Below are 9,603 nucleotides of genomic sequence, written 5' to 3' on the forward strand. Positions count from 1 at the left end.
TCCGTTATCTCCTTATCAATTCTAAAGTTCTATTACCTATTTTCATCTTCCCAAACCGATTTGTGCAGGATGAGTTTTCGCGGATCGCAAATATTTCAACGCAGCAGTAAAACACCGGCTGTGTATGTTATGGCTTCTTAGAAACCAAATGTCTGATGTCGCTGCTGTGCATAATTTGATTTTATTTGAAATTTATCTTTGATTAAGAAAATTATGGCCAGTAATAAAACAATAAAATCTGTTACAGTGAGATACCTATAATCTCGATTTTCTCAGAAACACAGTGGTGCTTCCATACAGTTCCTGACTGTCAAATCCAACGTGTACTCACACCTTTAAAAACATGTAATACTAGTGGTACATTCCAATAAAGACAGCAATTTGGTGCAGATAATAACAGACGTGATTTTGTTCTTTGGGACAGGAAAAGAAAGTCATGCACTGTTGTAGAGGTCACCTGTCGAGCGGATGTGAATGTGCCGTCAAAATTTCAGGATAAAGGGAATATTTATGGTGAATTAATGCGAAATTTAGAGTTCTTGTATCCTGACTATATATGCTCATTTGTACCTATCACTAAAGTTGCATTTGGGCTATGTACCTCCAAATGTACACAAAATCCTACTAGGTTTTTCGAAGGAGTAAAATGACTGACGTGGATTCTCCAAATCCATTCTATTAGCGGCACAGTGGAAATTTGTAAGGCATTCTAAAGATTCTGTCTGCATCTGTGATTCTTCAGATGAATAAATGTACACAGTTAGGTGTGAGCATCGAGAGCGTAACCAACATACTAAAGCAACCACATATTTAAAAAACAAAAGGAACTTTCTTAACTCAAAATTTTTTGTCGTTCTTTCAGCGACCGGCTTGAACTCTCTTAAGAACTTTAAAAAGACTCAAAGAGAAAAAAACATACATACATACATACATGCATGCATACAGACAACGAATGCATTTGTTATAAAAGAATGAGTGTGCATCAGTGGATGCAAATGAAGTTGCAGGTGTGTTACTTCGGAGTGTTCTTTCCCATAGAAATATGTCTGAATAAAGACTAGCGATGATTCACTTCCAGCTGTTGGGTGGCCGTTGAAGCTATTGAGTGTTTATCTGTCTTTTGACAAATTTGTTTTTCTTCTTGCAGAGTGTCCAACAATCTCCTTGCCCAGCAGGCTGGTTAGGGTTACCGGTTTAATAGCCGACAGACCGACCATTTGACAAGGAGAATTGGGTTACATGATACCAGTAGCACTAAAATTGACCTGATACTCGAATATATATATGCGAGGGGGTGCTGAAGAGGTACTGGCTTTAAGGGTGTCGTGACAGGCTTGGTTGGAGGCCCAACGTTCCGATTTCATTAATAGGGCTTAGAAAAAGTGAAGGACCGCCACAATAAGTTTGAGAATCTGAGGAATTATGTTGAATAAAATCATAATTAACTTATCCTCCTGTATTTTGCTTTCACCCAATGCCAGGAACTTTTCAGTACCACTTCGTATGCGGACAATATATTTGTTCATCTTATATATATTTCTTTACTACCCACAAGGGGCTAAACACAGAGGGGATAAACAAGGACAAACAAACGGATTGAGTCGATTACATCGACGCTAGTGCGTAACTGGTACTTAATTTATCGACCCCCGAAAGGATGAAAGGCAAAGTCGACCTCGGCGGAATTTGAACTCAGAATATAATGCCAGACAAAATACGGCTACGCATTTCGCTCGGCGTGCTAACGTTTCTGCCAGCTCGCCACCTTATGTTTGTTCATCTTATATTACAATATCTGTGTATGCCAATGTATTTCGCGTGTCTTTGTTGATGGTTAATAATTCGAGTTAATGTCAACCTGTGTTCTTTTATGCCAAATGTATAACTTCTTTAGTGGACAAATGCAGAACACTAATGGCAGGAGATAATTGTTGCCAATTTCTCAAATATGGAGGATGTAAAACCCTGTTTTCATTTTCTTTTTATTTTATTTCCCTCGTGAGATCTTTATCCAGAAGAAGGTACGTACTCACAATACAACATATCCTTACCTCTGTTGCGATTTCACAGTACTCTTCCTATCGCTGACTTTAAAATCTGATACATACTTCTGTGCTGCAACAAAGAAACGTTTATTTCTATCAACTGCGCTTTCATTGAAAAACGAAGTAGCTAATTTTGAATTACACTATAAACTAATTTGCAGTTTATTTATCCTGTGATGGGTGTGGCTATGTGTTTTTTGCATTACGGCAAATGTACTAATTTATCACAGTGTTGAAAACAATGTGATCCATTGACAACAAAATCGAAAAAAAAAATAACTGAAATTTAGCATGAAAAAGTAATTAATCATAAGATGAAAGTAGTGAGGGAATATATTTTAAATATCTAAACTCGTACTAATTGAAATCTCATTTAAATATTGAATTTGACATATCTGCAGTCTCGCCAAACCATAAGCCTAAAGACTTATATTCAATAAAAATGAGGGGAGATGTGGTGACGCTGGAGGTAGGGTTTGTGAGGAGAATAATGTTGAATGTTGATTAATGTCTTACTAACGAAGCGCAACAAGTGAAGAAATGAATTGCTTCGGGGTAAATAATTAGTAAATGTGTGCTGCATTAAATATCTCAATAAAATGAAAATTACAACGCAATCTATAATGTTTGTGGTAGTGTAATGGTTAGGATAATAGACTCACATAGTTTTTATTTGAGTTAATTATTATTTGTGTTCATGGTGATAGCGGTATTGATGCGAAGCTAGAAATGTTGGTATTTATATGAATAGTTGCATTGTGGTATAGATTAGAGCAATGTAGTTCACTCTAGTTTTGGTGGGTATATGATCGGTTTTTAATTCTAGATTTGGTGGTGGTACATTTAGTGTAGCAAATTTAGTGGCCTGCAAATTTGAGGTGAAGAGGAGCGGTGGTAAACCGATTACATCGATCCCAGTACTTGACTAGTAGATATCTTATCGAGCCAGTAAGAATGAATGATAATGTCGACCACGGCAGAATTTGATTTTGGAATTTAAACAGACTTTTTCCCATGCCAGAGTAATTACTTTTCATATAGGCGTAGAGGTGGCTGTGTGGTAAGTAGCTGGCTTATGAACCACATGGTTCCGGGTTCAGTCCCACTGCGTAGCACCTTGGGTAAGTGTCTTCTACTATAGCGTCGGGCCGACCAAAGACTTGTGAGTGGATCTTGTAGACGAAAACTGAAAGAAGTCCGTCGTATATATGTATATATATGTACGTGTGTGTGTATATGTTTGTGTGTCTGTGTTTGTCCCCCCAACATCGCTTGAAAACCGATACTGGTGTGTTTATGTCCCCATAACTTAGCGGTTCGGCAAAAATAGACCGATAGAATAAGCACTAGGCTTACAAAGAATAAGTCCTGGGGTCCATTTGCTCGACTAAAGGCGGTGCTCCAGCATGGCCACAGAAAGAAAGAAAGGGTAAAAAAAAAGAGTGGTTAGGCTAGTGTATTTAACCCTGTTTATTGTGTAATAAAGTGAGAGTAGTCATTATTGGTTTTAGTGATAGTACGACTGATGGTGGTAAGATTAGTGTAGTATTTTTATACTTATTTTATTTGCGTGAAGGCGCATGGCTCAGTGGTTAGAGCGTCGATCTTATGATCGTGAATTCGAATCCCGGACCGGGCTGCGTGTTGTGTTCTTGAACAAGACACTTTATTTCACGATGCTCCAGTTCACTCAGCTGTAGAAATGAGTTGCGACGTCACAGGTATCAGGCTGTATCAACCCCTTTGCTTTTCCCTTGGATCACACTGGTGGCGTGGAGAGGGGTGGCTGGTATGCATGGGCAACTGCTGGTCTTCCATAAACAACCTTGCCCGGACTTGTGCCTGGGAGGGTAACTTTCTAGGGGCAATCTCAGGTCAGTCATGACCGAAGGGGGTCTCAACTCAATTTTATCTGCAGGAAGGGGTAGTGCACATAGCCTTCCCAAGCCCTCCTAGTCCCGGAAGATTGATACTATAAATATTCGTATTAAATCTATGTCAACACTTACAGGAAATACCTAAGCACGGAAGGAATTCTATAGTGCCGTCGTCCTGGGGAACGAAACATCTTGGCATAGCGATTAGTCCGGGCTAACGTGGTAATTGGCCACAACAGCTATCAGAAGCGGAAGACGGGCGAATAGAATGGAAATGCCTGAGTGGAGTATTATGAGCCCAGCGAGTCAAACAGCCTGCTCTGAGTAGCAGAGACCGTTTCAATAACAGTAAGAAAGATACTAATTTTCATGGTCGTTAGTTTTATATTCGTAATTTTACTGCAGTGAGCAATGAAATAGGTATTGGTTTAGCAAAACTTTATCTAAATAACTAATGATATTAATAAAAAAACTAGAGTAGGCGAACCTGAATTTTTAATTAATTGAATTGAATAAAAACTGGAATTGCTTGTGGAAGTGAATCCAGAGTAAACTGATATGTTTCGATCTTATTATACCCCCTCAGCGAATCAGAGTGTAACCGTAATTGCTAGGTCTTTGTGAAATTAGAGACACTGTAATTCTTCTTCAACGAAAACTGTAGAGTGTAATAAATTTATAAATGACACAGGAAAGTTGTCTAGAGATGACTGCTGTATAAGATCTTACATTTAAACTGGAGGCTAAAAATATATGACGGGATAAACCAAGATATTTTAACTAGAAATTCTTCTTTAATGATAACGATCATTATCCAAACAAATTATTGTGATAAGCAAAGATTAATGGTGGATAACAAAGATAATTTTAATTAAATGAAAGTAGTTAATATTTAAAGTAGGGAGTGCACATAATCTTTGACAGCACGGTAACAATGTAATAGTTGTGGAGGCGCAATAGCCTAGTGGTTAGGGCAGCGGACTCGCTGTCGTAGGATCGCGGTTTCAATTCCCAGACCGGGCATTGTGAGTGTTTATTGTGCAAAAACATCTAAAGCTTCACGAGGTTCCGGCAGGGGGTGGTGGTGAACCCTGCTGTACTCTTTCACCACAAATTTCTCTCACTCTTTCTTCCTCTTTCTGTTGTACCTGTATTTCAAAGGGCCAGCCTTGTCACTCTGTGTCATGCTGAATCTCCCCAAGAACTACATTTAGGGTACACGTGTCTGTGGAGTGCTCAGCCACTTGCACGTTAATAAATGAGCTGCAACATCACTGGTGCCAAGATATCGGCCTTTGCCTTTCCCTTGGATAACATCGGTGACGCAGAGAGGGTAGGCTAGTATGCCTGGGCGACCGCTGGTCTCCCATAAACAACCTTGCCCAGACTTGTGCTTCGGAGAGTAACTTTCTAGGTGCAATCCCATGGTCATTCATGACCGAAGGGGGTCACAATGTTATAGTTAGTAGTGTAGTTTTGGCAGTAATAAAGTATAGTAAAGTTGGTGTTTAAATCAGAAGTTTTGGTTGGAAGATTTTGGTTGGAAGTACAGCCGATAGTGTTGAAGATGCTGTAAAAATAGTTTCGATGGAAGTATAGCTTGATAGTGGTGAGGCTTGATTTTAAAAAATGGCAGTCGTGTTTGTAGTAACCTTGTAATATTCAATTCGGTAAAAATTATAGTTTTGGTTGTAGCAGAATTGATAGTTGTGGGGTTGGTGTAAAAATAGTTTTGGTTGAAGTATAGTCGATAGTGATGATGTTGGCTTAGAAAATAATAGTTTTGATTGAAGAGCAGTTGATATTTGCGACCTTGGTGTAGAAAATACGAGTTGTAACTTTGGTTGTTGCTGCTGTTAAAGTGGAGAATCGGCCGAGTCATTAGTGTTTCGAAGGAATGCTTGCTGTGTTTGTTCCTACTGTTTGATATATTAAGTTCAAATCCAGCCGAAGTCACCAACGCGCTTCATAACTTGCGGGTTGATAAATAAAATACCACTCAAAAGCAGTTAACTGGCAGAAGTGTTTGGAACATCAAACATGAAGCCTGGCGACAGGTGTTTATTTTGTCTTTTTGCACTGTATTAAAATTCTGTCTTCTATTACCAGGCTTCCAATTGTTGTGCAAAACAAGCGACTCGTCTAAAATTGATATGTCCTCTATGGTCAGCCGGCATAACGCTTCGATTGGAATTTCCTCAATGTAACAGTCTCAGCACTATGATCAGCGGCACCTGCATAAAGAGAGAGAAACCCTAGGAAAGAAAGACAAAAGAAAACATTCCAAAAACAAAGAGCTGAAGTTGCTGTTGGTAAAAGCAAAAGCATTTCTAGCAGTGGTGAAGTTTCTCGTGTCAGTGTATTTAATGGTCGTTTAGTTGGTGTATATAGCTATGTTGAACGCAGTTGCAGTGGTATTTAGCTTGGAAGTCGATCTTAATAAGATTTATTTTCATTCTCACAAGACGTCAGTTGAATGGAAGTAAGTCTTAATCTCTTTTAAGTAGAGATGGTCTCTTAGAAATTGACAGCTGTCTGTTGGTCGTGATGGCTCTCTTACAAACTACTACGACTCTTGTTGTTGCTCTGATTGTTGTTGCTGCTGCTTCTTACATCGCCGTTGTCGAACTTTCTCTTAATAGCAAAATACAGCTTGTTACTTTTGCAATTGTTGTTGTTGTTAGTGATGTAAGGTATTTAGCTACTGTTGTTGCTACTGTTGTCACAGCATTCAAATGCTGTGGTTTGCTAATACTATTACTACTGCCTCTAATTATATCTAATTATATCTATTTTTGTTGCAATCATAATTTTCCGCCGCAAACGTCGTTGTCAATATATACTATAAATGTTGTCGATAATCTATGACATTAGCAAGTTTTTACTGATGTCGCGATACTGATTCCCTGTCTTGGAATCGATCCACCTACCGCGAGTCCGCTGCCCTAACCACTGGGCCCTTGACCCTCCACACAACACCATGTAGATAATTGTACTTATTGTGGTTACAGTTCTGATTTTCTGTCGCGCACTGCTACAACACCATGTTTTATTTATTTATGCGCCCTTCTCAAGCCGAGCCAGGCTCATGGGCCCGTTTTCCCGGTTTCTCTGACATATGTGTTCCCTCCCAGCTAGACGGGACGCCAGTCCATCGCAGCGTTACTCAAGAAACAGGAAGAAAGAGTTGGGGCGAAAGAGTACAACAGGGGTCGCCACCACCCCCTGCCGGAGCACGTGGACTTTTTATGTATTTTTGCTCAATAAACACGCACAAAGCCAGGTCTGGGAATCGAAACCGCGATCCTCCGACCGCGAGTCCGCTGCCCTAAACAATGGGCCATTGCGCCTCCACACAACACAGTGTGACTAATTATAAATATTTTGGTTGCAGTTCTGATTTTCTATTGCTGATGCTTGCTACTATAGTTGTGGGTCACTTTTTCGACAGTCATAGATCTTTATTGATCCTGCAAACAGTTGCTGCCTAAGTCTGTTGACGTATCTCTCACAAAATGTGCTACTACTCTTGCTCAGCCTCGGTGCTTGTTGCGTTTTCTTTTTCCTCTGTTGTCGCTACTATCGTTACTACCGCAACGTTGCCCTTACTCCTCTTCCTGTTTTTACTGTTGTTGTTGTTAAGCAACAAGACGGGTAAGGGTGATTAGGTGATGGTCTAGGGCTTAGGGGCGGGAGACTCCAGACCTTGAAAGAAAAAAAAATTGGTCGTCTTGTTGTAGTCAAGGGCTCTTCGTTGACGCCCGACACCACTGGGAGATGGCCCCCGAAGTCGCAGAATATGGAGATATTCAGGTCCAAATTCTTGAACGGCGTTCTTACTATGGATACTTGTGTCGTTATTGTTCTTACTTTCGATGTTGTAGTTAATACTGTTGTTGTTTTGACTGATCTAGTAGCTTCTTCTTCTTCTTCTTCTTCTTCTTCTTCTTCTTCTTCTCTTCTTCTTCTTCTTCCTTCTTCTTCTTCTTCTTCTTCTTCTTCTTCTTCTTCTTCTTCTTCTTCTTCTTCTTCTTCTTCTTCTTCTTCCAATCAGGTCTCACGCCATTAGCCACAAAGAATAATCTCTAATTCGAGCCTACTCTAAGCTACTAAGAATGCGTGTGGCAACTTGAAGATCCACTCACCACACACGATAGACTGGCTGTTGCACGGGCGCGAAAGCTACGTTGTTATCCACATTCCGTAAACGGTGACTTTTAACGGGTGGAGAGCTGAACCATCCTGGGGTACAGAGGATTCGCAATCTAGACTAGGGTTTGAAAGTTTTCCCCACCATAGTTGGTTACACCATGGTTCCTCTGCTTTGTGGCAGAAGTAGGGAGAAAGAGTGAGAGAAAGTTGTGAAAGAGTAGAGTTGGGTTAACCACTACTCCACCGGAGGAGCCTCGTGGAGCTTATGTGTTTTTGCTCAATAAACACTCACAATGTCCGGTCTGGGAATCGAAACTGCGTTCTTCGACCGCGAGACCGCTGCCCTGACCACTGATCATTGCACCTCCACAGTAGCTGCTGTTGTCCTTACTGTTGCTGTTACTGCTTCAGCAACTGCAACAGTTGTACTAGCAGTTGTTGTTTAATAACTGTTCCACCTTCATCCTGTAGACCTGTAATCGTTAATTATCCATTCATAACACAGAATTATATTTTAGTGTTGCTTTAGAAACAGTACACCTAAGATCACATCCATTGTCTTCCGTCTTTTAGGACACTATTTGTGTAAATGTCTTCAACCATTGAACCACGGTACTCTAGCGTGCTCTGATTTCTCGACGCAAACAATAGAATGCTTTGATATTTAAAGAAATGTGGCGCTTTATTTTTAAAATGGCAGGGTATCTTTAACCTAAGCTCAGTTATGATCAAACAAAGATATAATAAGGATCAGCCCTGACATCAATAAACAGTCTTTCATTCAAACAATGTATTTAATAACTTATTATCTAATGCTTCTCATATTTTCTAAAGATACGCAGTACAAATTAACGAAGATGTGGCTATTATTTCGAGAACATTAAGCGATATTTTAACATAATGTATAAACACGGACACTTTCTCTCTAGATTCAAATTGTCAAGGAAACATTGTTTAACGTAGATGACAATATCGAGTTATATTCACACTGGGAATCTAGTGCGAATCATTCCAACAGCAGGGAGTCGGATAAAGGTAACCAACGACCATGCAGTGCGTTTAAACAGGGTCACGAATTGAGTGTATCACACTGATACAATGTTCCCGTAATTTACTAAGGTCAATTTCAATTATTATTTGTTCTAGGTGCAGGAGTGGCTGTGTGGTAACTAGCTTGCTTACCAACCACATAGTTTCGGCTTCAGTTCCACTGCATGGCACGTTGGGCAAGTGTTTTCCACTGATAGCCTCGAGCTGACCAAAGCCTTGTGAGTGGATTTGGTAGACGGAAACTGAAAGAAACCCGTCATGTATATATATATATATATATATATATATATATATATATTATATAATATATATATATGTGTGTGTGTGTGTGGTGTGTGTGTGTGTGTGTGTGTGTGTTGTGTGTGTGTGTGTGTGTATGTTTGTGTGTCTGTGTTTGTCCCCCTAGCATTGCTTGACAACCGATGCTGGTGTGTTTATGTCCCTGTAACTTAGCGGTTCGGCGAAAGAGACCGATAGAA

Source organism: Octopus sinensis, linkage group LG7, assembly GCF_006345805.1.
Source record: "Octopus sinensis linkage group LG7, ASM634580v1, whole genome shotgun sequence".
NCBI lineage: Eukaryota > Metazoa > Mollusca > Cephalopoda > Octopoda > Octopodidae > Octopus > Octopus sinensis.